At 46.9% G+C, this 25,578-nt stretch overlaps 2 protein-coding genes across 3 annotated transcripts in view; one reads left to right on the top strand and one right to left on the bottom strand.

The window, feature by feature from the left end:
• Positions 1–22,155, bottom strand: part of LOC125281409 (ral guanine nucleotide dissociation stimulator-like) — a 123,657-nt gene extending 101,502 nt beyond the window's left edge. The window contains exons 1-3 of one of the 2 annotated variants that reach the window (XR_008959435.1): positions 22,010–22,143; positions 20,304–20,419; positions 17,310–17,407 (exon numbers count right to left, since the gene is read on the bottom strand). The gene's annotated coding sequence lies outside the window, so the exon portion shown is untranslated. Of the gene's footprint in view, positions 1–17,309; positions 17,408–20,303; positions 20,420–22,009 lie in introns of both variants that reach the window. The other variant, XM_057312747.1, reaches the window with a different exon arrangement.
• Positions 1–25,578, top strand: part of LOC125281391 (focal adhesion kinase 1-like) — a 353,460-nt gene that overhangs the window by 189,911 nt on the left and 137,971 nt on the right. The gene's annotated exons all lie outside the window — the stretch shown is intronic.

Raw genomic sequence — 25,578 nt, 5'->3', positions numbered from 1 at the left:
AACAAAAGAAAAAATGAACTTGTGGGACTTTATCAAGATAAAAACTTCTGCACAGCCAAGGAAACAGTCAAAAAAACTAAGAGGCAGCCCACGGAACAGGACAATATATTTGCAAATGATGCTAGAGATCAAAGACTGGTATCCAATATCTACAAAAACTTCTCAAACTCAATATGCGAGAATCAAATAAACAAATCATAAAATAGGCAGAAGATATGAACAGACATTTTCCAGTGAAGACATACCAATGGCTAACAGACACATAAAAAAATGTTCAAAATCATTAGCCATCAGGGAAATTCAAATCAAAACCACACTGAGATACCACCTTACACCAGTTAGAATGGCAAAAATTGACAAGGCAAGAAACAACAAGTGTTGGAGAGGATGTGGAGAAAGGGGATCCCTCCTACATTGTTGGTGGGAATGCAAGTGGGTATAGCCACTCTGGAAAACAGTGTGGAGGTCCCTTAAAAAGTTAAAAATTGAGCTACCCTATGACCCAGCCATTGCACTACTGGGTATTTACTCCAAAGATACAGACGTAGTGAAGAGAAGGGCCATATGCACCCCAATGTTCATAGCAGCATTGTCCACAATAGCTGAATCGTGGAAGGAGCCGAGATGCCCTTCAACAGTTGACTGGATTAAGAAGCTGTGGTCCATATATACAATGGAATATTACTCAGCTATCAGAAAGAACGAATTCTCAACATTTGCTGCAACATGGACGGCACTGGAGGAGATAATGCTAAGTGAAATAAGTCAAGCAGAAAAAGACAATTATCATATGATTTCTCTCATCTATGGAACATAAGAACTAGGAAGATCGGTAGGGGAAGAAAGGGATAAAGAAGGGGGGTAATCAGAAGGGGTAATGAAGCATGAGAGACTATGGACTCTGAGAAACAAACTGAGGGCCTCAGAGGGGAGGGGGTTGGGGGAATGGGATAGACCGGTGATGGGTAGTAAGGAGGGCACGTATTGCATGGTGCACTGGGTGTTATACGCAACTAGTGAATCACTGAACTTTACATCAGAAACCAGGGATGTACTGTATGGTGACTAACATAATAAAAAAAAAAAGAAAGAAAATTCTTTATTAAAATAAATAAATAAATAGATAGATAGATAAATAAATAAGTAAATGAAAGGGGGAGAAAGGAAAAAAACATAAGCACACAAAATCAGGGAACAGGACAGGGATAACAGCCCCAGATACAGAGGAAAAAGCTGGATGAAACAGATGATTTTCTATGAATGTATAAATCACCAAAACTAAACCAGAAAGAGATAGAAAATCTAAAAAAGCACCAAGCTTTTTTTTTTTTTTTAAGATTTTATTTATTAATTTGACATAGAGAGACAGCCAGTGAGAGAGGGAACACAAGCAGGGGGAGTAGGAGAGGAAGAAGCAGGCTCCTAGAAGAGGAGCCTGATGTGGGGCTTGAGCCCAGAACGCTGGGATCACGCCCTGAGCCGAAGGCAGAGGCTTAACTACTGAGCCACCCAGGCGCCCCAAAAGCACCAAGCTTAGGTAGTTTTACTGGGGAATTGCACCAAAGTTAAAGAAACAGATCATTTCAAGAGTATTTAAACTGGCTAAAGCAGAGAAAGCTTTTAATAAAGCTAAGGAAAGCACTAAAACAACTTGATAAAGATTACATTAAAAACAAAATTACAAACTGGTTTCACAAATCACAATGTAAAATGACTCAGTAAAATATTACTAGAATCTGGCTACACACTAACAGAGTTTTCACTGATGATTCAATAATAGGACGATGATTCAATAACATAAAATCTGTTACTATTATTCATATGAACAGGTCAAGGAAGAACATCTGTATAATTTCACAGATGCTAAAACAGTATTTAATAAAATCAACAACCATTTTTGATTAAAAAACAAATAGCAACAACACAGCCCTTAGTAAAATAACTAGTGTGGCAGAAACACTAAAAGCATTCTCAGTGAAGTAAGGAACAAGACAACGTACCCACTATCATTCTTACTTAGTATTTGATCTTGTCCTGGAAATACAAAGCAACCAAAAAAGAGAAACAAGAGACATAAAAAGTAAAAAACATGGAATGAAATTCTTATTATTTGTAACTGATATGATATTATACCTGAAAATCCAAGAGAACCAACTGCAAAAACTACTAGAAACAATATGATGACATAAGTTCCTGCTTGAAAAATCAGTAAGTACAGGGGCACCTGGGTGGCTCAGTCGGCTAAGCATCTGCCTTGGGCTTACGTCATGATCCCAGGATCCTAGGATCAAGCCCCACATTGCATGGGGCTCCCTGCTCAGCAGGAAGCCTGCTTCTTCCTCCCCCTCTGCCTACCACTCCCCCTACTTGTCTCCTCTCTAATAAATAAATAAAATAAAATAAAAATTAGTAAAGTACAATAATAAAAATATGTAATATAAGAAAGGGTCCTATTTTCAACACCAAAAAAGATCAACTAGAAATAAATTTAAGAAATGTACAGGATTTTTACACAAACCTTTTAAAGACATTTCTGAGACAACTGGAGAAATGTGTATGTAGATTGGATATTACATTAAATTAGTAATAGGCAATAAATTGTTAATTTTGATAAATATAAAAAAGTTTTGATAAATATAGCAGCGAGGTTATATATATTTCAAAAGTCTCGATTTGTTCCAGTTCCCAAGTTATACTCTGAAGTAGTTACGAATAAAATCATTTGTTTTAAAACATTCTAGTCCCCCACCCTACAAAGAAATGGAGGGAAGAGGGACAAATGATTCAAGATTGGCAACACATGGCAAACTGTTTAAAAAGACGTGATGGATACATCCAGGTTCATTATATTCTCTTCCCTACTTTTGTGTATTTGAAAATGTGCACAATAGGACCCAAACAAAGGCAGGTACTGAGAGACTCAAAGGTACACAACAGGCTTATAAAAACACACAAAAATTGCCACCTAACAATTAGAAATGCAAATTAAAGCTACAAATCAGATGTCATTTTCATCAATCAAATAGAAAAAAGATCCAAATATTTGGTGATATTCAGTATTGGGGGGAAAGGAAGTAACTGCTGACCTGCTGGGGAAAAGTATCCATCAGTACTTTGGAGGACTCCTTGGCCTCACCTTTCAAAATTATAAACACACACTCCGTGGCCCAGCAATTTCACTTCTTAGGAATTTATTCTAGAGATACTAATTCAATAAGTATTTTCCGCCACCTACTATGGCCATACACTAGAGACACAAAAGTGCAAGAAACAAGGCCCCTGCTCTCATGGGGTTCCATTATTGTAGGGGAGGAGAGAACCAATAAAGCCAATTAAGTACACGGACAATTGCAAGGTCAAGAGAGATACGTGTGATGAAAAAAGCAAACAGAATAAGGGTGTTGGGAGTGGCAAGAAGTCTATTTTGGATGGGCTGGTCTGGGAGGGCCTCTCTGAGGACTTGACAGTTGGGCAGAGACCTTGGTGAAGAAGAAAACAAAGGAGAAGAATGACCAGGACAACATTCCAAGAAATAGGGAAGGAAACCACAGAGTAACACATAAATTTGGCTTTCCTGCCGTCTGCTTCTCTTTTTATTTCCTAACAGCCTTTCGTTCCTCCAAAGGATATGAGCACCTCTTGAATGTCTTTGTCCTGATACAAAAATGAAAATAAACGTATCTTTGAAATACAATACATCTTCTGAGGAAGGTGCCAGACCAGCACTGTTTCTCCAAACACTATTGTGCGTAATAATTTCATTTCTTCAAAGGAAGACTTCCCAAACTTATCTAGGTGTAATGCCAAACCTGTTTACAAAAGTACATTCAAGCTAGAATTAGTTTCACAAAAGATATTGACCAGTTACTAGATAATTTTATAGAAAAAAAATACTGTCAGTCCCTGCCCTTCTGGCAAGAATGCGAACCACTGACTTAGAGAAAACTATAGTTTAATTTCATAACCTTTTAAGCAATGAGGTTGAAATGTTGAAGTGTCTATTTGGATAAATATTTCTATTTATTTGGATAAATATTTCTATTTATCCAAATATTCATTTTCAATTTCATGGTCTTTTAGACAATGATACTGATATTTTTAGAGACCATTTTAATAAATATTTGACACTGAAGTGGCCAGTGTCAATTAAGGGCATTCCAGTTGACCCCAAAAGAAACGACTCTGCAACAACACCTGAGAACATTACATACTAACCTGTTCAAAACCGTGAAACACCCAGACTTCAAACTTGCCATGAATGATACGTTCTGTGAACAGCCAGATTAATTACAAAGCTAGCATATGGAGAGATCTGTCCCTGTGAAATACACTATCTTAATTCTGAAATCAGCTTTACCTGGATGCATTCATCTCCTATTCAGAGAACGCAAAAAAACTAAGACTTACAGATTCTACAGAGATTCCTAAGGAGACAACTCAGTGTAATCCAATTTCAAGCACCATTAGCCATCTGCACAAGCAAGGACAGGTTTCCCTCCAACAGCTGACGATGCCGTGTACCCCTGGCCACATCACACCACTGAACATTCCCCCAAAGGTCCAGCAGAGAATGCCACTTCTGACAACTAGTTACCCGAGAAAAAATTACCAAAGTGAGAAACCGGGAAAAGGTAAGCTTCGGCACACGCCAGCCGAGCAAGAGGGGCGCTCAGTTTTGAGTTCTATGCAGATCGGAGGCCAAGAATCCGAACGCTCTCTGGCTCTGGAGCCTGCCTTTCCATGTCCCACCTCTTACGAGAGAGGCGTCCAGGAGCCTCACAAGGGACGCCCCCCACGCCCTCCTCTACTCTCCAACGTGGGTTCGTGATTGCCCCCTGCTCCCAGCCCCTGGGAAAGACGCTGGTCCAGCCGGTCGAGGACGGGGTACCACTGGCTCACCTGGGAAGGGTAAGGGCACGGGGCTGGGCGCCGCGGAGGGCCAGAAAAGGACACCAGGGGAGGAAAGGGGACAGTCGGGGGCCCTCCCGCAGGCAGCTATCTGGGGAAAGGATGCCCACGGGCGGCACCAGCGGGCCAGGCGAGGAAAAAGGATGGAGGAGAACTGGAAGAGGGCACTAGAGAATGCAGGGTAGACGTGGGGCGCTCCTGCAGGCAAGAAACTTACGGAGGAGCGGGCGGGGGGCTTAAGGGCTGCCTCCGGGCCAGGTAGGGGGCCCCGCCCCTGCGCCCTGCCTCCCCTGCCCAGCGCCCGCTTCATGCCCGCGTCCGCGGCGCAGCGCGGCTCTGCCGGCCCCTTGCCCGCCACCGCAGGTTCTTCTTCAGGCGGCAGTCGGCGTCCAGCGCCGCGGCGGCTGAGCCGGAGGAGGACGAGCCCGAGGCCGCGCAGCGCTCATGCTCCAAGGCGACGGGCTCCCTCCGCTTCCTCATCCCGCGGCCCACAGGGCCAGCCGCCGACGGCGTCCGCGGACCTCGCCCGCCCGCCCGCCCGCGCTGCAGTCGCCGCGACTCGCAGGAGCAGCTGCTGCCGGGAGCCCGCAGCCCCTCACATCCCAACCCCAGGCCTTGGCGCCCGACTCTACCGACCCGCGCCTGGGATCAGGTCGGCCGCACCTGCCAATCAGCGCCGGGCTCCCACCGGCCCCGCCCCCTCCATGCTTCCGCCGGGAGCGCGCCCAGCGTCCCCGGCGCCGACCTGCCCCCATTTTGGAGAAGGGCGGGCGAAGCCTCATACACCATGTACACAGTATGATTCTGTGGACAGGAAACCCCTGGGCAGGCAGAACTGAACTGAGGGGGCGAACGCAGAAGTTGTCAGGGGTCAGGGTGAGAATGGCAGCAGGGGCTGCAGCAGGGACTGTGAATACTAAGGACATGAAGGAACCTTTGGGGGAAATGATAATGGTCTATGTCTCAATAAGTGTTTGGGTTGCAAAGGTGGATGCATTTGCCACAGTTCAGTGAATGTATACTTGAGTTATGTGCAGCTGGTATAGAAATTTTACACTGAAGGAAAAATACGCTAAACAAACAATGAACTCTATCTAGTAAACAATACGCACGCTGAAACACATAGGGTGAGGTATACTGATATCTGCACTTTGAAATACAGCCTAAAAAATAAAATGGATTACTATATGGAGAAATGGATAATTGGTTATTTACGTGAGAAAGCAAGAATAATAACACATGATAGGTAAAATCCAGGGGGTGGAGGAGTCTATGGATGTTAACCATAAATTTTTACAACTTTGCCATTTGTTTGAAAATTACCATAATGAAACGTTGGGTACAAAAATAAAGATGAAGCTAGATTTCAGAAGAAAAGAATAATAAGACAAAAGGGAGAGTGAGCCTTCCGAAATGGTTACATGAAGACAATGGAGCAATTTCTTCCATAGATCATTATAAAAATCAGACGAAATCACTAAAACCAACCATCTGAAGGAACTGGAAAATGACCAAAGGCAGGCAAGCACTTGAGAAGTTACTGTCAGAACTGTCCCTGCATCTGGTACAAACCAGGGAGTGTTTGTCACTTTCCTGCCTGGCAATACTGTGAGACCCAACTCTGGGAGGGCAGGACTGCAGCCCTACCGTACCACCTTAATGCGCAGCACACTGGCTATAAATTTAAGCGGGAAATTTTGGAAACAAGAGGGCTGCAAAATGCTGAGCTCCAAGGCTGAATATAAATACACTGCCCAAATCCCTGGCAGACAGTGAAATGCGCATAGGCAGGACAACCCAGGAAGCCCAGAGGCACACACCAGAGGTGAAGGCTATCCCCTGAACAATGGAGTTACCCCAGGACATCTGCCAGTTTGCTGCTCCTCTGACTAAACGTGCTTCCCAACCCAGGGCGAGCTCTAGTGGCAGAAAGCAAAAGTCTTACTGGCATGAGGTCTCAGAAGAAAGAAATGGGGGCTGGAGGACCAACTGATATGTAAAGGAGGTATGCTGGAAGCAGGGGAACCCCAAGATAAACCCCCAAATCTGAGAATACATTCTACTCCAACCTTTGAATAACCACCGAAGTAGAAAGGTGCATGTGAGACTGCGAAAGAAAGAGAAGAGAAGGGAAGAAAAATGCATCAACTGGAAGCCAATGAAACTGATCGGAGACTGGTCGGCTCCTACGAACACAACAAGATGTTTGCATCTGGAGCAGAGCTGCACAAGCACGTGCACACACACAGGAAGCCCTGGGAAGCAGTAATACCTGGCAGCAAAGGAGCACACCTCCCACTCAGATCCCGGCCTCTAAATTCCATCTCCCACCAAAAGGAACCAGGGAATCTTGGAGAAATAGCTGATTGCACCACAGGGGCAGAGAAACTACAGGAAATGCTGAGAGTATCTTACTGTGCCAAAAGGGAAGGTCGTGCTCAGAAAAGAATGGGGACGTGTCAAAACAACACAGGAGATGATTTGGAAAACCAAATCAGGGGGCATTCCAGCATCAAAATGAATGAGAGTTAAGGACTATAAGCCCCTGAATCAAACAAGAATCCGTGAAGTACTACTGGGTGAACAACTGAGTGAGTCAACAAAGGAGGGGAAACTCTCCTTAAGGGAGAATGCCAGCTGACAGGTGAGAAGAACAGCGTCCCCACTGCACGACTACCTAGCAATAACTAGTTCAAGCAAGAATCATCCGTGGGGGCGCCAAACGATCAGTTTAAAAGCTCAAAAGGTCACAGAGCCTCAAATATTTCCCTACAGATTTCCTCATTCATTACAAAGGATAAATGCTAATTTTAGAGAGCAGACACTAGGCAGATGCCGCCCTAACTTGATCACCTGAGATCAGTAATTCTCAAATTTTAGAATACATCAAAATCATTTTTTGGGCTTGTTAAAAACATAGACTCAAGCCCTAAGTTTCTGACTTAGCAGGTCAGGAGTAGGGTCCAAGAATCTGCAGCCCCACAAATTCCTAGATGTTAACCTCACCAATAACAGAACAAGCCGGCATCATGTGCCATCCTGAGACGAATAATGGATATGAGAAATGATACGATGCCCTGAGAAAGGCACAGCACCACTTCTCTGATAGCCTGGCCCCCAAAATGCGTAATCTGAGTTTAATCATGAGAAAACATCACAGGAACCCAAACGGAACAAAGACCTACAAAACAATTAGAACAGTCTCCATGATGTTCTCGAGAAAGGCTGAGAAACATATCCAGACTAAAAAGACCATAGAAACATCAATAAATACCACATGTAATTCTAGACTGGGTCCTGTATGGGGGGGAAACTACTGTAATTAACAGAGCAACTGTGAATATGGACTGTAAACTACAGAATGGCCCATGTTAAATTTGCCAATTTGATAACTATACTGATTATTTTGGGCTATGTAAAAAGTCCTTGTTTTTTTTTTTAAGATTTTATTTATTTATTTGACAGAGAGAGACAGCGAGAGAGAGAACACAAGCAGGGGGAGTGTGAGGAGAGAAGCAGGCTCCCAGCAGAGCAGACAGCCCGATGCAGGGCTCGATCCCTAGACCCTGGGATCATCACCTGAGCCGAAGGCAGACGCTTAATGGCTGAGCCACCCAGGCGCCCCAAAAGTCCTTGTTCTTGGTAAATACTTATTGAAGTACCTAAGAGTAAAGGGAGTGAAGTGTGCAACTTACTCTCTTCCAGTGTGTGAAAATAAATGTGCCACGTGTACTTCTATATCCAGAGGTGGGGGGAGGGGGCCATGCAGGCAAATGTCACAAAATGTTAACAACTGGTCAATCTAGGTGAAGGGTATTTGGAAGTTGCCTATACTACTTACAACTTTTCCATAAAAACACACAAGGCTTCATTTTAAAACAACAACAACAACAAAAACAAGGAGTAGCAAATTAGAAAGGGTGGTGGAAGGGCGTTCAGAGGCTGCCTGCCACACAGCCTGATATTGAGGAAAATAGCAGAAGCGGGGCCACCACACGCTGAAAATGACAGGTGTTCGTACTGAGGATCCTGAGTCATCCAGAAAAGCCCCAAAGGAGTTTAATATCTTTTAGTACATTTTGTTTAAGATGACCCGTTAAGTACCCTTTTGAACCACAAGAGAAAACAAACACGGTTAAACACTTTTCAAACTTCATGCTTCACATCCGTTTTTCTTCTATTCTACAAATACAACTTCTCAGTGGAACAGCGAGTCACACTGTAAGCTGTTCGCAGACATCCCCCCACGCGGGCGGGCCGTCCAGCAGCACACACCGCTCACACTGGGACGCACACAGCGCCCCTGCGGCGGCACGGTGACAACTGCAGCAGGACAGCCACCTGGCGGACAGCAGCTGGAAAGGTCGCCAGTTGTAAGAAGCATCCCAGCAGGGGCCAAACCCTCAAAACCAGTTAGCGCACAGATTCCCACAGCAAAACACAGGGACAGTCAGACGAGAACAAACGCAAGGCAGAACAGCCTACTCCTTCTGTTCCCAAACACGACGGTCACGGAGGCCGTTAGTGCATATTGACTACGTGATGACCATTCAGAGGACAAGGTTACCAGAGACAGTGAAGCCAGCGCCCAGACCCCAGAGCAGCGCACGGGATAAGCAAACATAAAGCAGCTCAGGAAGGGCCTCTTACACTGCATCTTACTGTATCAGATTCCATTATAACCACACACGGCAATATCCTCTGATCGCAAAATAAGGAAGATCTCATCATTTAAATGAATGGCCTTCTTATTGTCTATAGTCAAATTTTGATTTTTAAATGAAAAGTAAATACACAACTTTCCACTCTAATCCCCTTCCCTCCCACTGTTGTGGCTTTGCTAAGAAGGGTTTATTAGGAAAAAATGCTGAACAACTGCTCTGCAGGGCATCGCAAAGCACCACATACTAATAACAAGCGACCCTCATACATACTGTGAAGAGACCTGACTCGCAACTACAATGAAGCCTTACGTTTAGTGAAGCTAACTTGTATTATTTTCTGTGTACATTCTTAGGTCTAGCGGTTTGAAATATAATCATACCCTACAGTTACAGCTGATTAAAGACACAGCTGAAGACTGTATAATTAAGTTTGTCATGAATCAAAGAAAACATTTTTTATTAATTTTTAAAGCTAGTAAAACTATTTTTCTCCACAGCTACAAGAGCTTGAACAACATGGAAGGAATCTTAAAATAATTTAACTGATAAAACATCTTTTATTTATGCTAATTACGTGACATCCATACTACATAACCATGTTATACAAAAACAAACCACATTATAAAGCCTTCAGATCGTGAATAAGAATATAAAAATCAACCAAAGACTCCAAGATCCTATGTTTTCACAAAGTGTCTGTGCTACAATCTATTTCATTTAAACTTTCAGGATACCTAATCCAGAAATATTAAATTTAATCCACCGGAAAGAAAAAGGGAGCTCAAGCGTGGGTATAAATGTGTGTGCCTGTGTGTGTGTGTAATACCTACGCGTGTGTATATACATAAGTCATCCACCTTTTTTTGGGTTTGGCTTATTGAGGTAAAATTTACATACAGTAAAACACTGTTCGCTGGGTTCTGACTGACACAGTCAGTGTATGACCACCATCACAGGGCAGACATGGCCTACTTCCATCACCCACGAAGCACCCTCACGCCCTCCTGTACTCAGTCCTCTCCTCCCCTAGCCTCAGCCCCCGGTAACCACTGATCCAATCTGTTCCCATAGTTTTGCCTTTATCCGAATGTTATCAGGGGGGAACCACAGTTGTACAGAGCTCTGTGTTTGCCCGTAACAGAACACTCTGGACGCGCTCCTGTTTTGCTGAGGATGTCAGCAGTCAGTGCCTCTGTGTTGCTGTACAAGGACTGCCCCACCGCACAGGTGCACCGCAACCTGTTCACGCATTTCCCACCTGACGGACCTCCGAGTTGTTCTCCATGTTCGGTAAATAGGAATAAAGCTGCTATAAGCAATCATATGCAGGCCTTTGTGTAGAGATAAATTTGCACGTCTCTTCGGTAAAGGCCTCCAGGTAGGACTGCTGGATCGTATGAAAAGTATATATTCAAGTTTATAAGAAACTGCCAAACTACTTTTTCAAAGTGGTTATAACCCTTTGCATCCCCACCAGCAAAGCGCGATGTACTTCTAGCTGTCCCACAGCCCTGCACCTGGGCACTGTCCCCTTCTGCTGCCTTGTTTTGTGGGAATGGGAGGCATTCTCACAGGACTGCAGCGCTACCCACTGCAGCTGTCACGGGCACTTCCCTAATGAGGGATGACGGGGAGCGTCTTTTTGTGTGCATGTTGTTATCTACAGGAAATGGATGAAGTATCTACTCAAAGCTTCTCACCATTTTTCCAGTTGAATTTTTTGCTGAGACACCTATCCTTTTAATAGACAGTTTATCAAAGAAGAAATGATGGAAAGTTTGTCTATTTTGTTAAAGCACTTAGAATTCATGAGCAGGAGACACAAATCTAACATGTTTCCTTGCCATCGCCACTCCCAACGCCCCACTTGCCCCTCCCCCCTGGCAGATAGCAACGATATGCCAAGGCAGGTAGAAAGAAAGAAACATCCTCTCTCCCCCTTAGTCAGAGTGTAAGAAGCACAGGAAAAGCTGCCTGCCTACTACTAGGGTCAGAAACAGACCTATTTTCCCATTTTTACTAGTATGGGATGAATCCATAATCTTTCTTCAGTATGAGCAGAAACACCAATGACGGGGAACCACGTGCAATGGTTGGCAACACTAGTGACAACTCATCCCGACGTGGCGGAAGCACGGCTGGCACGTGACAATACTGAGGGTCTGCAGACCGCTCGGTGGGCGGCAGCCCTCCCCCTCTCTATCACAGGCAGAGCCCGCACACAGGAGCACCACGTGCACTTCAGAGCAAGGGCTAAGCTTTCATGTCAAGGAACAGGAGAGCCTGCCACCACCACGTGGAGCCTCGGGCAGACTGTTACCTGGCTCCGGGCTCTCCTCTACAGCGTGGGGACAGTAATCACTACCTTGTTATTATAAACACTACACACAACTCAAAACACACGATGAATGACACACATAAACGGCAGGTATCACAATTCTGACGACTTCCCTCACGTAGAATTCCTGAATCACAAACGTAACTACTATTGGCAAGATAAAGGGTGTCCTGCGCAAAGCCTGGAGCATAAAGCAGAAGCTTCAGGAAGCAGGTAACATTTGTACACGGCGGACCCACTGAACTAAACACAGGCTCCTGACCGTCCATGAGAATAGCCAGGCACCCACATAAAAGGTGCAGCACATTTACGTAAAAGGTGCCCTGCAGTTGGCAGTCCTGAAAGGCACTTACGGACTTTATTTCCTATAATCCCGCCTCAGCATTTCAAACTGCGCGATGCTTCTTCTCAAAAGAAACCAATCCACTCACTCTTGGTTCTGCACCAACTCGTTCCCGAGTTCGCGACGGGCCTCCCTAACTGGGCCACGGAGACAGGGCTGCGCTTGCCCGCCTCCGCAACACCGCGGCCTCCCTGCACACCATCCTGCGCATCCAGCTAGACACAGAGCAGCCTCTGAAACGTCCTGTGGTCGCTCATCCTGCTCCCGCCTGACGACCGCAGCGGGGGGCTGCACTGGTCACTCCTGCACGATGACTGGCTGGGCCGCCTCAGTGACGGGATAGTCCATAAAGATGTTTCCATGAACAAATACATGGAATCAACAGTTTAAGATGATCTCTTCGATTTAAGTGTCTTGATATATCCTATGCGCACGTTTTAAGAAAATATTAAAATTTATGACAGGGGCCCCTGGCTGGCTCAGTCAGTAGAGTGTACAACTCTTGACCTCGGGGTTGTAAGTTTGAGCCCCACACTGGGTGTACAGATTACTTAAAAAATAAAATCTTTCAAAAAATAAAAAATTTACGACAGATGTTTAACGATCTGAATGTCACATTTTCCATGGAAATCTATTTAAAGGTCTTAAAGGAAGAGTCAGTAACTAAGTTAACATGTACCACCTAGCGAGGCGCCACAATACAGGCTTTGTAGGTTAACAAAAAGTAACCGATCTCGTCCCGCTCTGCTTTTTCTCACCTTCTCCACCTGGAATGCCTTTCCCCAACTACCGCGAGCCCCACTCACCATGCCCGGACCTGCTCCCTCAGGAGGACACCGTCCCCCTCCCTCTGAGCTCCCCATCACTGTCTTCCCCATCACGATTCTCTACCTGGTCTCGCCTAGTCCTGCAGGATCTGCCCTACGCACCTCAACCCTGCTACCATGGGAGAGTAACCTGTCCAGCATGCAAGAAAACAGATGTCCCTGGGGGTGAAGACAGAAGGAATACACATGAGCAGATGGCAAATTTTATTAAGAGGCCTTACTGTCAGGGAGAGTGAGAACTCTTAAGAATATCAAGCAAACAGAAAAAAAAAAAAAAGTGGCAACTGTTAAGCTCAAGAAAACAGGAAAACAAAAAGTTGAACTAAAAGGGAATATAATCATGCTACATTCACCAGCTCAATAGTGAGCAACATTAACAAAGTCAAAACAATTCACCAAATTATGGCTCTAAACAAAATTTGTGCTACAAATGTGGGGGAAGATGGGAGTTCAAAATGTAACTTTGTCTAAAAGTGACGCATCGATGGCCCTGCCTCTACATAGATATTGCTGGGAACCGTGGACAGAAATACTAAAAGAAACAGATAAGCAGGATTCCAGGCAGCTCTGGGAGGTGGATGGTGGAGGCAGGACAGGAGCCCGCTGGGTTCTGCATGAATCATTCAACACTCTTTTACTTTTGAACACATGCACCTACCACCCTCTGATAGAAGTGAAATTTCTAAGTAAGAAAAAGAAACAGAATCTCTAACAGAAGCACTTCCAGCAGGACATAAGCGTTTTCCTACAACTTTTCAACCACGCTACCCCCTTTCCCCCTTCAACAGTGTCTCTCCACCCTCAGGACACAGGGCGGCTAAGGACAGCGTGCATGGCCTGAGACCTGGCATCAGCCTGCCGGCTCCATACTCTTGAGAAAGCTACTGTAAGCTCTGAACCTGACCTTTCCCCGCCCGTGACATGAAGACACCACCACGGACCTCAGGGACCCGGCTGCGTTGCTCTGCACCCAGACGGCGAGTAAGTGTGAGGATGACCGTACTCCCTGGACCTAAGTCACCCAGATGCAATCTGTCTCACTACCCTCTCCCCCTTCACACCACCGTCCAGGCGGGCTTTCATTCTGACCACGCCCCCACACTGCGCCGAGCACTTGCCAGAGTGTCCTCCAAGTCGCCACACCCGAAGGCCAAACCTCAGTCCTCATCATGACCTTTCCTGACACTTCAGAGAGTTGATCACATCCTCCTCCTGGACACTTCTTCCCTTCTTCCCATGGTGCCAGTGCTTGTGGTCTTCTTCACACCTGCTCTGTGCCAAACACTGCTCATGTTCATCCTTGAGCACTCGATGGCAGAGTGACCCGAGGCTCAGGCTTGCTTGTCTTCTCTGTGCTCACTCCCTCGGTGACCACAGACCGTCACTGCGTTTTCATGGCCACTTCCAGCTCAGACTTCTCTTCCAAGCTCCAAATGCCTATTTACAACTGCCTACATGACATCTCTACTTGGATCCCGAACAGAATCACAAACTTAAAATGCCTACAGTGAGCTCCCCATCTGCCCCTCTAAACCAAGTTCCACCCACAGCCTTCCCCCCATCTAGTTGCCCAAGCCAAGAGCCTTCTAGTCAACTCAACTCCTCCCTTTGCCCTCACACCCCTTATCCAATCTGTCAGCAAATCCTACTGGTTCTGCCTTTGAAATACATCCAAGGCCCAACTGCTTCTCACCACCTCGTTTTCCTGCTCCAATCCCAGCCTCCGCTGCTGCTCACCTGGTTCCCTGAACAGCGTGCCGACAATCTCCTGGCTGTCCTCTACTCTCCCCCACCCTCCAACCCCCACCACCAGTGTCTATTCCCAACACACTAGCCTTTCAAACCTCAGCCGAATCTCAGGGCTCAACACTGAGGGAGGGACAGCTGCCCTCCGGAGCCGACAGCCAGCACCGCCTTACCCTAGCGACTCTTTGTTTAGACAAACAGCCCCAGAACCTCACAGTTCAATCTATGTCGATTGTTCTCAGCTGCCCTGACGCTAAATAACCTATCTTTATTCTCCAAATGGGGGGTTTCAGATAGGTCTCCGGGCAACCTTCCTTTCTGTCTACTGCCTCCCCACACCCCATTAACCCTGAAAATAATCTCCATACATATTTCAGCAATTCAACTCCTCCAAAACTTTGCTTTGCTTTCCTAGAATTCTGATTGTAAAACACCTCCATCCCAAGTTCTGCCTTAAGAATGCAACACCCCAAAACAAATCAGGAACCAAGAACCTGATCCATCCTGCAGGGGCTTAAGTGGACCAGGGCACTCAGGTACATCAAGGGCCCCGGATCTCAGAGGAACACCATTAAGTCGATGCTGTACAAAGCCAGGCTTACTCGTGTGGCCTCACCAGTTGTCCAGAATTGGGGGAAACAATTATAGAAACACTGGTTATAAGGTATTTTTCCTGGGTTTACATATTTTCAAACAGGGGTGGAGGGGAGGGGAGGGCCAAACTAGAAGCAGCAGATTATATCCCGGTGCTCAAAGTTCCAGTGAGCCAAGAATGGGCTCTCAGTTCCCTGTCAGGCCTTCGTTCTGCTGCACATCACATTAAGAAGAAAAATTTTGTGTAATTTCTGCTAAATATGAAACTGTCTTGGGCTCTACCATGACGAACGATTTTTAATAGCTAATGCTGATGAAAAGTTATACTTGATATTCTCCCTCTTGTTTGGATCCACTAAGAAAAGAGAACTTATTTTGTGGCAAGCATTAAACACTACTTCATCCAGCATTTAGTGAAAACTACCCATGGGTCAAGCAGAAAACATGCAGAAACGAAATAACAAAATCTTTGCCCTTAAAGATGCAGAAACAGACTTGTACCCAATAAATATAGCCCACTGTTACAGGAAGAAACATCGAAATGTGCAGGGAGGGTGGGGAGGAGACAAGGGATGTAAACAGCTGGGCATGGCCTTCTCCAAAAGACAGCAGAGTCACACCTGGCACAGCACACAGAACAGGTGCCTCTCGTAGCCAAGAAAGGGTAGAAGGAATCAGAGAAAAGGAGCAAGACTTCCAGGCCTTACTTGGAAACTGAAACTTCGTGACACAATTTTCCTTCCCTTCCCTAATACCTAATCCTGGCAGAAACAAAAGTGGGTTTGGAGGAGAAAGGAGAACAAAGGAGGAAAGTGAACTGACCCCCAGAAGGAAATGGAAAAACAATCCAGGGTTCTGCCCCTTGGACATCTAAGACAAAGACACTTACCAAAGTCAAATACAACGTAATTATAATGATTCTGAATTCTGAATCCATGAAGTCTAAGTTTATGGGGCTTTTACACCAAAGCAATGTATTGCTAAAATCTTACCAATGCTAATACCACAAGACAGATTGATGAATCTTCTATCAACGATCTGTCCTCGATTTACCACTAGGCCTACCAGAAAGAGCAGTCTTTGGAAATAAGACAAACTGGAATAGAATCTCAATTCTATAACCTCCCAACTGTGGAGTGCAGCACAAGTGCCAAGGTTACAAATTAACAAATCACAAATAACCCAATCTCTGGGGCTTAGTTTTCCTCTCATTAAAGTGGGGGAACTGCCACCGAATAGCAATTGCTAACATTTGTGAAAGCTGAGCACATTTCACATTTCTTACGGCATCCACCACAACCCTGGGAGAGCACCCTTTGTCAGAGGAAAGAGCTAGGTTTAAGTAGTCAGTGAAGAGTTGGCATGGAGAGAGAGCTAGGTTTCGGTAGTTAGTGAAGAGTTAGTAAGTAAGCAGCCAAGCCAACATCTGAATCCAGAGCCCGTAAGAATAAAACACGAGTAAAAAGCACAGGCTCCAAAGCCATACTGAGTCTGAATCCCAGCTTTGCTTTTTACTAACTTAGTAACCTTTAACCTCTGTTTCAGTTATGCAAATGTGAAACAGGGGCGAAGGGTAGCCTCATTCACGGGATTACTGCCAGAGACTCACTGAGGAGCTGGATGGCCCAGGGCTGACCCTGTTGGGCCACTCTTCTAGGGCACATGCTGCTACTGTCACAACTATCAGGGACAGCACTGTCATCCTGCCTGCCTCTCTCCACACATAAAAGGCACTAAACAACTAATATTTCTTCCCTCACCTACTCTGCAAAATCAACTAGCTTTTATTTGTTTCTAGTATACGTCAAAGAAACCTTAAGACAGATGAAAGAAAAATCAAAACAAAAGAAAAAACCAAAACACAAATGTAGCAAGAGAATTATACTCACAGTTCTGAAGGCCACGATAACTCTGTGAAGAAATCAAACGTGGGTTTAAAGGAAATGCTCCCGGTTTCTCTTTCCTCTTTCCATAGTCCTCAGAGAACCTGACAAGGAGAGACAACATGCGCATTAAAACCCCCTTCCTTTCACTTCTTGAAGCTCTACTGAACTCACCCCTCAGCCAGTTCCATCACCTCCCACGCAAGCCTACTGGGCAATGCCTGGGATGAGGGGTGAGAAGAGGGCACCACGTCCCTGTCTTCAAACCTATTTCTACTTAAGAAACACACAGGAAGGAGCGCCTGGGTGGCTCAGTCGTTAAGCGTGTGCCTTCGGCTCAGGGCGTGATCCCAGAGTCCTGGGATCGAGCCCCACCTCAGGCTCCTACGCTGGGAGCCTGCTTCTTCCTCTCCCACTCCCCCTGCCTGTGTCTCCTCTCTCACTGGTATCTCTCTCTGTCAAATAAATAAATAAAATCTTAAAAAAAAAAAAAGAAAAGAAAAGAAATACATGTGTAGCAACTGGAAACTATTCAAACATATCAAAAATCATAAATTAACAGGGTGTGGTTGGCTAATAAGTGCACGATACAATGACAGAGTATAGACATCTGTTCCACTGCCTTCCATCAAAACTATACTAAAGAGATATTTTTTAAAAATGTTCTAAACAGGGGCGCCTGGGTGGCTCAGTCTGTTAAGCATCTGCCTTCAGCTCAGGTCATGATCTCAGGGTCCAGGGATGGAGCCCCAGGTCAGGCTCCCTGCTCAACAGGGAGTCTGCTTCTCTCTCTTCCTCTGCCCCTCCCCGTTTGTGCTCTCTGCTCTCTCTCCTGTGCATACACTCACTCCCTCAAATAAGTAAATAAATAAAATCTTTTTAAAAAATGTTTGAAACAGCACAGGGAGAACTGAAAGGAGAAAAAAGCCAAGATTTTTGAAGTACTGGGGAAATCTTCTAACATGGAAGATTGAGACCCAAACAAAAAAGTAAAAAGAAGAAACCTGGAGGAGACAGAAACTATAAAAGACTGAAGTAGAGTAAATGAGGCAGCAGGCCCAAGAAAGCCAGGTCCTAATTCAGCAGTGGAACACACGGAAACCACTTACACTTGCACAGCAGTGTCCTAGAAGACCAGAAGTGGCAGCAGCAGTGTAGACAGAACGGGGATAAAGAAGGCATAGCCCCAAATACAGAGGAGCCAGGGAAGGCCATGGAAGCTGAAACCAGAACCTCAACGCCGGGCACAACGTGACACCCCCTCACTCTGAAAGAAGATGGGAGGGGGCATTCCCCGGAAAAGTAGAGGCATCTATGGACTGAAGTCACCCTGCCCAGCTGCACTGAACAGAGCTGGACTTAATGACTGTATATACAGTGAACAGTGAATTCTCCAGCTCTCCTACAACAGACCACACACGCACACTGCTGGCTTCCAGATTCTGAAGTCAGAATTGTGCCGGAAAGGGACTGGAGAATATTTCTGGGGAATCTGATCAGCTCCAAAAGACAGATCTAAAGATACTAACCCTGGGGACCCCCAACACATGGCCCACCCAGAATACCCTGATGTAAAAGTCAAAGGGCCCCACCACGTCAGACAGGAGAAGGAAGGAAACAACCTAAAAGAAACAGAGACTATACAAACTATCAATAATATAAAGGTAAGACAACACTGCAATCAACAAAGAAAAACAGGATGTTCTTCTAGAAAAATAGAAAAAGAGCTCTTGGAAATCTAAAGAACCTTTCTGAAATCAGAAATAATAAACTAAAGAAAAGGTTAAGTCAAACTGAAGTCATCTCCCTGAACAGAGAATAAAGAGACACCCCCCCCCCAAAAAAAAGGCAGAAAAGGAGGAGCAAAGGAAGGAAGAAGAAGAAGAAAAGGGTATTAAGATAATTACAACCTTTGCCCAGGACAGCCAAGTTCCGGATAATAAGACTTCCAGAAAAACAAAATAAGGAAAAGCAAGAGAGAAAACCTCAGCACAGTAATGCCAAAGAGTATTCCCAGAACTAAAAACTCCCAGTTGCCAGAATGAAGGGACCCGCTGAATATGCAGCACAGTGGATGAAAACCGACCACACAAGGTACACCATCACGATATTTCAAAAGACTTGGACAAATTGTAAAACTCCTACAAGCGTCTAAAGATGGGAGGGGAAACAAGTTACATACAAAGGAAAAATGAGAATAGTTTCTGAATTCTAAAACAGTAACATGAAAACAAGAAGGCAATGGAGCAATCTTTGAATTTATGAACAAAAATGAATTCCAATACAGAACTCTATACCCAGCGAAACCATCAATCAAGTTTCAATCATGCATGGTCCCAAAAGGTTGGCCTCCTAAGCATCCTATGTCAGAAAGCCCCTGGAGAAAGTCTTCCACCAAAACACGAGCATCAACAAAAAATGAGCAAGGCATGAGCTTCCATTAGAAGGGATAAGGGAATCCCCAGGACGACGATGAAGGGAGATTCCAGAATGGTGGCTGTGTACCAGGAGAGAGGGAAACAAGTCCAAGCCGGAGCAGTGTTGCTCAAGAGGAGGGCATGCTGAAGGCTGTCTTCAACTTGTCCAAAAACACTGTACTATCTTTTTAAAGTAATTAACACCACCAAAAGGAAGAAGTCAGTGAAGAAAGACAAAGACAAGAGTTGCCACAAACATAAAATCCAACTCTGGACAAAAGCCAAACGATGAGAACAAAGGAACATCCAGGGACAACACAAGAAAAGACCAAAGGAGCAAGCAGCTCAGAAAAGAAGAGAACGGAGATCTCCAGGAAACTGTAAGCCAGAAATCAAATGTGAAGAGATGAGTCTGTATGACCATGAAGAAAAATTACTAAGAGGCTACTGGAAGGTATGGGGAAAATAGGTCTGGGGTAGGGGGTAATTACAATAGGTATAAAAAGGGTTAAGAATGTGGGGGACTGAAGAAAGATGAGTACCCGTCATAATGCCCTGGGCGCACCTCTATCACAGGACTTACCCACTGTACCATCATCACTGACCGACTTCTCTGTCTCCCTCCCTCGGCTGCAAAGACCTTTGGAGAGGATCATTTCTCATCCAGTTATCACCCTGCAGAGTCCAGTACAACGCCTGCTACAAGGGTATACACAAAAGCAAAGGTTTTTTTTTATTTTTTTGCATTTATTTGGTTACTGAGTATCTACTACACATACCTGCTATCCTTCCGGAGAACTAAAATTCAAAGACATATGGGCCTTGCTTGCCTTTAAAGAGTTACAACTTTTTTTCACACCTGAGAAAACAAATATTTCTCCTATATCCTCATTCTCCCCAAAAGATGAAAAGTTCACCAGGGGCTTATAGAACTTTAATAGTCTGGCTATCACTAATGGATATGGAACCCAAGACCTGATGACACTTGCTTGACATTGTACGCATTGCGTAATATGAAAAGAGTGCCGGCTTGGGTATCAGGACACCAGCTTTCTAGTACTTTAGAATTACTCCTTTTGAAGAAGAGAAAATCCCAACATTCTACCTAAGAATCCCAGCGTTGGTCGTCTTAAGTACAGATCCCCAAATCCTTACACCGCCTTCCTTGAATGTATTTCAACCAGTTCCCATAATTACTACATTACTATTATCTTAGTCTCACTGCCAAAAACCCAGCTGCAGGCTAACTATGCAAGAATGAGACACTGTTGAAATGACTTAAAAAAAATTTCTTTTTACCCTTAGTGCATTAAGCTAAATCCTCCAATTAAATAAAACCAAGTAACACACACACACACTCCTCCTCCTGAGAAAAGAAAGGAAAGGAGAGAGAAAGAAACAGCAAGTCCTTCTTCCACCTAAGCCAGCAGCAGAGCTGGGGGCTGGGTTGGGAAGAGGGGTAAACTTGGAGGCACAATGAATCAACGAGGTCTCCAGGGCTTTCGCCCCGAAAACCACAGGGCCACAGCAAGTTGCGCGCCAGCTGCGGGGAAGGAGCCCGCGCGGACCCGGGTGCGAAGCCCGCCCTTCCCTGAGGGCCAGTGAGTCCCCATATAGGGTCAGGGCTATTCCCCCGCCCCCCCTCCAGGTCCCCAAGGATTTCCCTCTTCCTCCTCCTTCCTCTCTCCCCCCTTTTGTTTTTGAGGCAATTGGCCGGCTCCCAAGGAAGCCTGCTGGCCTCCCCAAGCCTCCGGCCTCCCTGTGCGCTCCGGCCTCGAGCCCCTCCGTCTCTCCGAGACCCCCGAATCCACCAACCTCCCCATCTTTCACGAACCCCCCCAGGCCTTCTCATGTCCCCCAAACCTCCCCGTTTACCCGAGCCCCCGGCCTCCCCTCGTCCCCAGGCCTGCCAGAGCCCACCGACCTCCCCACAAGTCCGTCCTCCACCCAGCGCCGTTCTCCCAGAACCCGCCCCCTCGTCCCCCTTCCCTGGCCTCTCGTGTCCCCCCCGTCCTCCCGGAGACCCCCCAGTCCGCCCCACATCTCCCGACCCGCCCGCGCCCCAGTCCTCCCCACAGCGCCGTCCTCCCGGGGCCCCCTCCCTCGTCCTCCCCACTTCACCAGCCTCCCCACATCCTCGGCCTCCCGAGCCCCGCGCGGGAGGGGCCCGTCTCCGCCATATCCGCCGCGCGGACCGGCTGGTTGGCCCCGCTAGGCTCTGCCAACCCCCAGCTCCAGGAGCCGGCCCGCCCGCCCGCGTCCCGGCCCCCTCCCCAGGCCCGCACTCACTCAGACCGCGCGGGGCGCCGGGAGGCGAGGGCAGACCACTCCGAGGCGGCGCCGCGAACCGACAGGCGGTGCTCCCTCCCACGCCTCACGCCGCGGGCGCACAGCGGTCCCTGCGGCGGCGGCGGCGGCGGCGGGCTGGCGGCGGCGGCGGCGGCGGCGGGCTGGCGGCGGCGGCGGCGGGGGGATTGCGCCCTCAGGGCGTGCTGCGTCGGCGCAGGTCGCGCATGCGCGGCGACCGGCTGAGGCGGGCTTCACCGCCAAGGCGCGCGCCCGGCCGCGTCCCCGCGCCGAGCTTCCGCCCCCCCCCCCCGCCCAGGACCGGGCATGCGCCCGGCGCTCCGCGCATGCCCAGCAAGCCACAGGGCTACGCTCCCGAGACCGCGCCGGACAGTCGCGCCGGGCATTCAGGACTGCGAGGGACTGAGCGCGCATGTGGTGGCCGAGTCCGGGGAAGCCTCGGCGGGGGCCGGGAGGGGCGGCCCGCCGAACTGAGGTCCCGGGGCTCCCACCGGCGGCACTCTGGGCCGGCGGGGTTGGACCGATCTCGGGGAAGCCCTCCCACCCGCTGCCCTGCCCCGCACAGCCCGGACGCGGCCCCTTTGCAGGGCCGCCCTAGCCCGCCGCCCTGCAGCCCAGCCCCAGGGCCGGAACCCGCGCAGTCGCGCCCCGCAGTGGGCCGGGGCCTGGCCCGAGTCCTCACGCGTGTCTTCGCCAGACTTCCTGCCCACCCCGAGGAGTTAGGTGTCCCGGGCCCCTCTGCACACAGGAGAGTGAGGCTCAGGGGTGTGTTCCGTGGCATCACAGCTAATGCTGGGCTGTACTTAGATTGGAACCTGGAAGACGGCCTGAAAGAGGCTGTGGGAGGCGGCTGGAGGTAGACAGATGTGGGGCCTGCGCGCTGGTCTCGGGGCTGGAGACAGAAGAGGAGGACCCCGGGGATCTGGGAGTCACCAGCCGAGGGCAGCTGAGCAGACCCAGGACACCGAGTGGAAGGGGCAAAAATGCACTCGTCCAGGGGCTTCTTCAGGCATCCTTAGGAGCCTGGCGTTTGTTCTTTAGGCCGCAGGCAGCCTGGGGAGGGTTTCAAGCAGGAAGTAATACCTGATTTGTGTTCTTTAAAAAAAAAAAAAATGACAACCTTGCGGTAGGAAATGAAACCAGAGGCAGGGCAACTTTCATCTTTATGGTGTCACTTTGATCCTCACCACAAGCCAGGAGGCAGGTTAGGGCCACACTCCTTTTCAAAGGTGAACTCCTGAAGCCCAAGAAGGTAACCCAACGTTCTGTCCTCAGAAGGTATCATTTGACTCTAGTTGTAACAGAAGCAGGTAAAATAAAACAATTTTGCTTAGCAAGAGTTTTACTATATATGTTTTTGTTGTTCTTTAATGAAATGTGTTACGGTTATTTGTAGAATTTTTTTAACTCCATCCAAGTTTCCAAGGAAATGTGTCTCTGAATGTGAGCCCCAGGGCCTTGGTCCCCAGAGTTTGCTCCACCTGGAACTCTCCTCCCTCTGGAGTGTCTCACTCCCTGCTAGAAAGTTAGCAGGGGCTTCACTGAGGAGGAGACCTTTGAGCTGGGTCTTCAGGTATGAGTAGGAGTTTTCTAGGTGGAAATGACTGCAGGAATACTAACAGCTAGATCCTCATTTCTTTCCCTACCCCATTTCACTTAACTCTCAGAACAACCCCGTGATTCAGACTCCATTAGATCCCCAGCACTGAAACAAGGACACTGAGGCCAAAGGATCTCAAGTAATTTGACTAAGGTGATGAAGCAAATGATGGATGAATCCAGGATTTGGACTCCTATCTGTTGGCTTCCAAAGCTGGGGTGCTTGGCCTCTAGGCCACCCTGTCTCGTGTGCAGAAGTATCGTGTTTGTTTGCTTTAGTCTGTTGTTTGACTTGTGTCTGGAGTGTTTATTTGAGGAAGACAAGTAGTCGAGCACCCTTAATTGTAATGTTCCCAATCCTAAAATATATCTGTATTTGTATATAGATACTGCAGATTTTAGATATAGATATAGACACAGATGTAGCTATATAGGTATATATCGATATATACATATCGATATATATGACATAATTCTGCCAATGAGAACTTACAAAGCAGTAATAGGTGTCTTGAACTGAAATCTTACCTGACTTGAGCAGCGCAGCACAGCGCCACCCAGAATACGGGTGTGCATACTGCCACCTAGTGGCAGCCTATAAGAATTACAGGGACTGTGTGATAGAAAAGGTTTTACAGAATGCGGGGACTGAAAACCTGAAGTTATAAGAGAACGGGAAACACGGGACCCTGGCATTAAGTTGTTCAATAAATATTTGTCGATGAATAGATCATCGCCAGCCGCTTTTGATTCACGATCTCCACAATGTCCTTTCCCCCTCATTTTAAAAGTAAAATAGTTTTCCCTTGATTTTAGAAATTAAAAAGAAAAATAGCAGTCATCACTGGCTTTAGTACTCAGTACTCAGTTTCCAGAATGAATTCTGGTTAATGATCTTAATGCTTTCTTTCCATCTTACTTTTTAAGAAAAAAAACCATTAAAACAAAATAAAAGTGCTACCTGCTCATAACAAAGAATTCACAACATGCCAAAAATCCCCAAGATGGAATTGAGAACCCAGCCCCGGTCCCACCTGCCAGAAATAACCACTGGCATTAGGTGAACATCATTTCGGGGGACTTACATGCAAATACACAAACAGAAGGATGGGTGAGGAACAGATAGGTAGAAAGACTTACAAAACCAGAAGAATCATATATTGGTACTATTTTTATGTAATTGTACTTGAATTTAACAAAGGAAAAAGAAAGGGAAGCTAATGGAATTGCTGGATTCATATGAATAGTTCTTCTAGACAAGAGAGGTTTTCAATAAAACATCCCTTCAAGTTTAAGAGAAGAGACCGTGGGGACATTAAAAGGTTGACATCATGATTTTTCACAAAGACATATGATCATTGTTGTTGTATAGACTGACTTCTTGCTGTGAAACATGAGCTCCCTGGCCCAGCCACACTGGCACCAGCATGCGGTTTTGAGGATACAGAAGTCCTTTCATACCAGCTGGTAAATATCGGCTGCTGGACTCTGTCCACAGTGCTCTGCTCCCCAGCTACCCCGATCCACAGCCAGGAGCAGCTCCAACCCCATCTCCCCAGGATCCAGGGCTACAGGGAAAATGGGACCCTGGACCTTTCCCCAGGACCGCCTTCCACACCCCCTCTTCAAGCAGAGCGGCCCAGTTTTTATCCGTTGTATAGACTGGGCACCCACACAAGGCGTTGCTGGCAAAACGTATTCAGCACCCAAGGGGACTGAACACCACTGCTCAGGGTCAGTCCTCAGAGTCTTGCAGCTTTACAGTCCCCGGCCTCAGAGAATAGAGACCTTTCTGCCCAAGCATGCCTCGCTCATGAAGTCATCAGAGAACACGTCTGCAACCTGAGTGTAATTCCCTTGCACCCTAGCTGGCAGCAGACACAGCCCTTCCGCGTGGAAACTCCCCCATGATCCTGCTCCAAATAGGGTGAGGCAGGTGTGGAGCCCGGGCG

Source organism: Ursus arctos, unplaced genomic scaffold (genome assembly GCF_023065955.2).
Source record: "Ursus arctos isolate Adak ecotype North America unplaced genomic scaffold, UrsArc2.0 scaffold_16, whole genome shotgun sequence".
NCBI lineage: Eukaryota > Metazoa > Chordata > Mammalia > Carnivora > Ursidae > Ursus > Ursus arctos.
The sequence above is the reverse complement of the archived record's forward strand: the minus strand, read 5'-3'. Positions and strand labels throughout refer to the sequence as shown.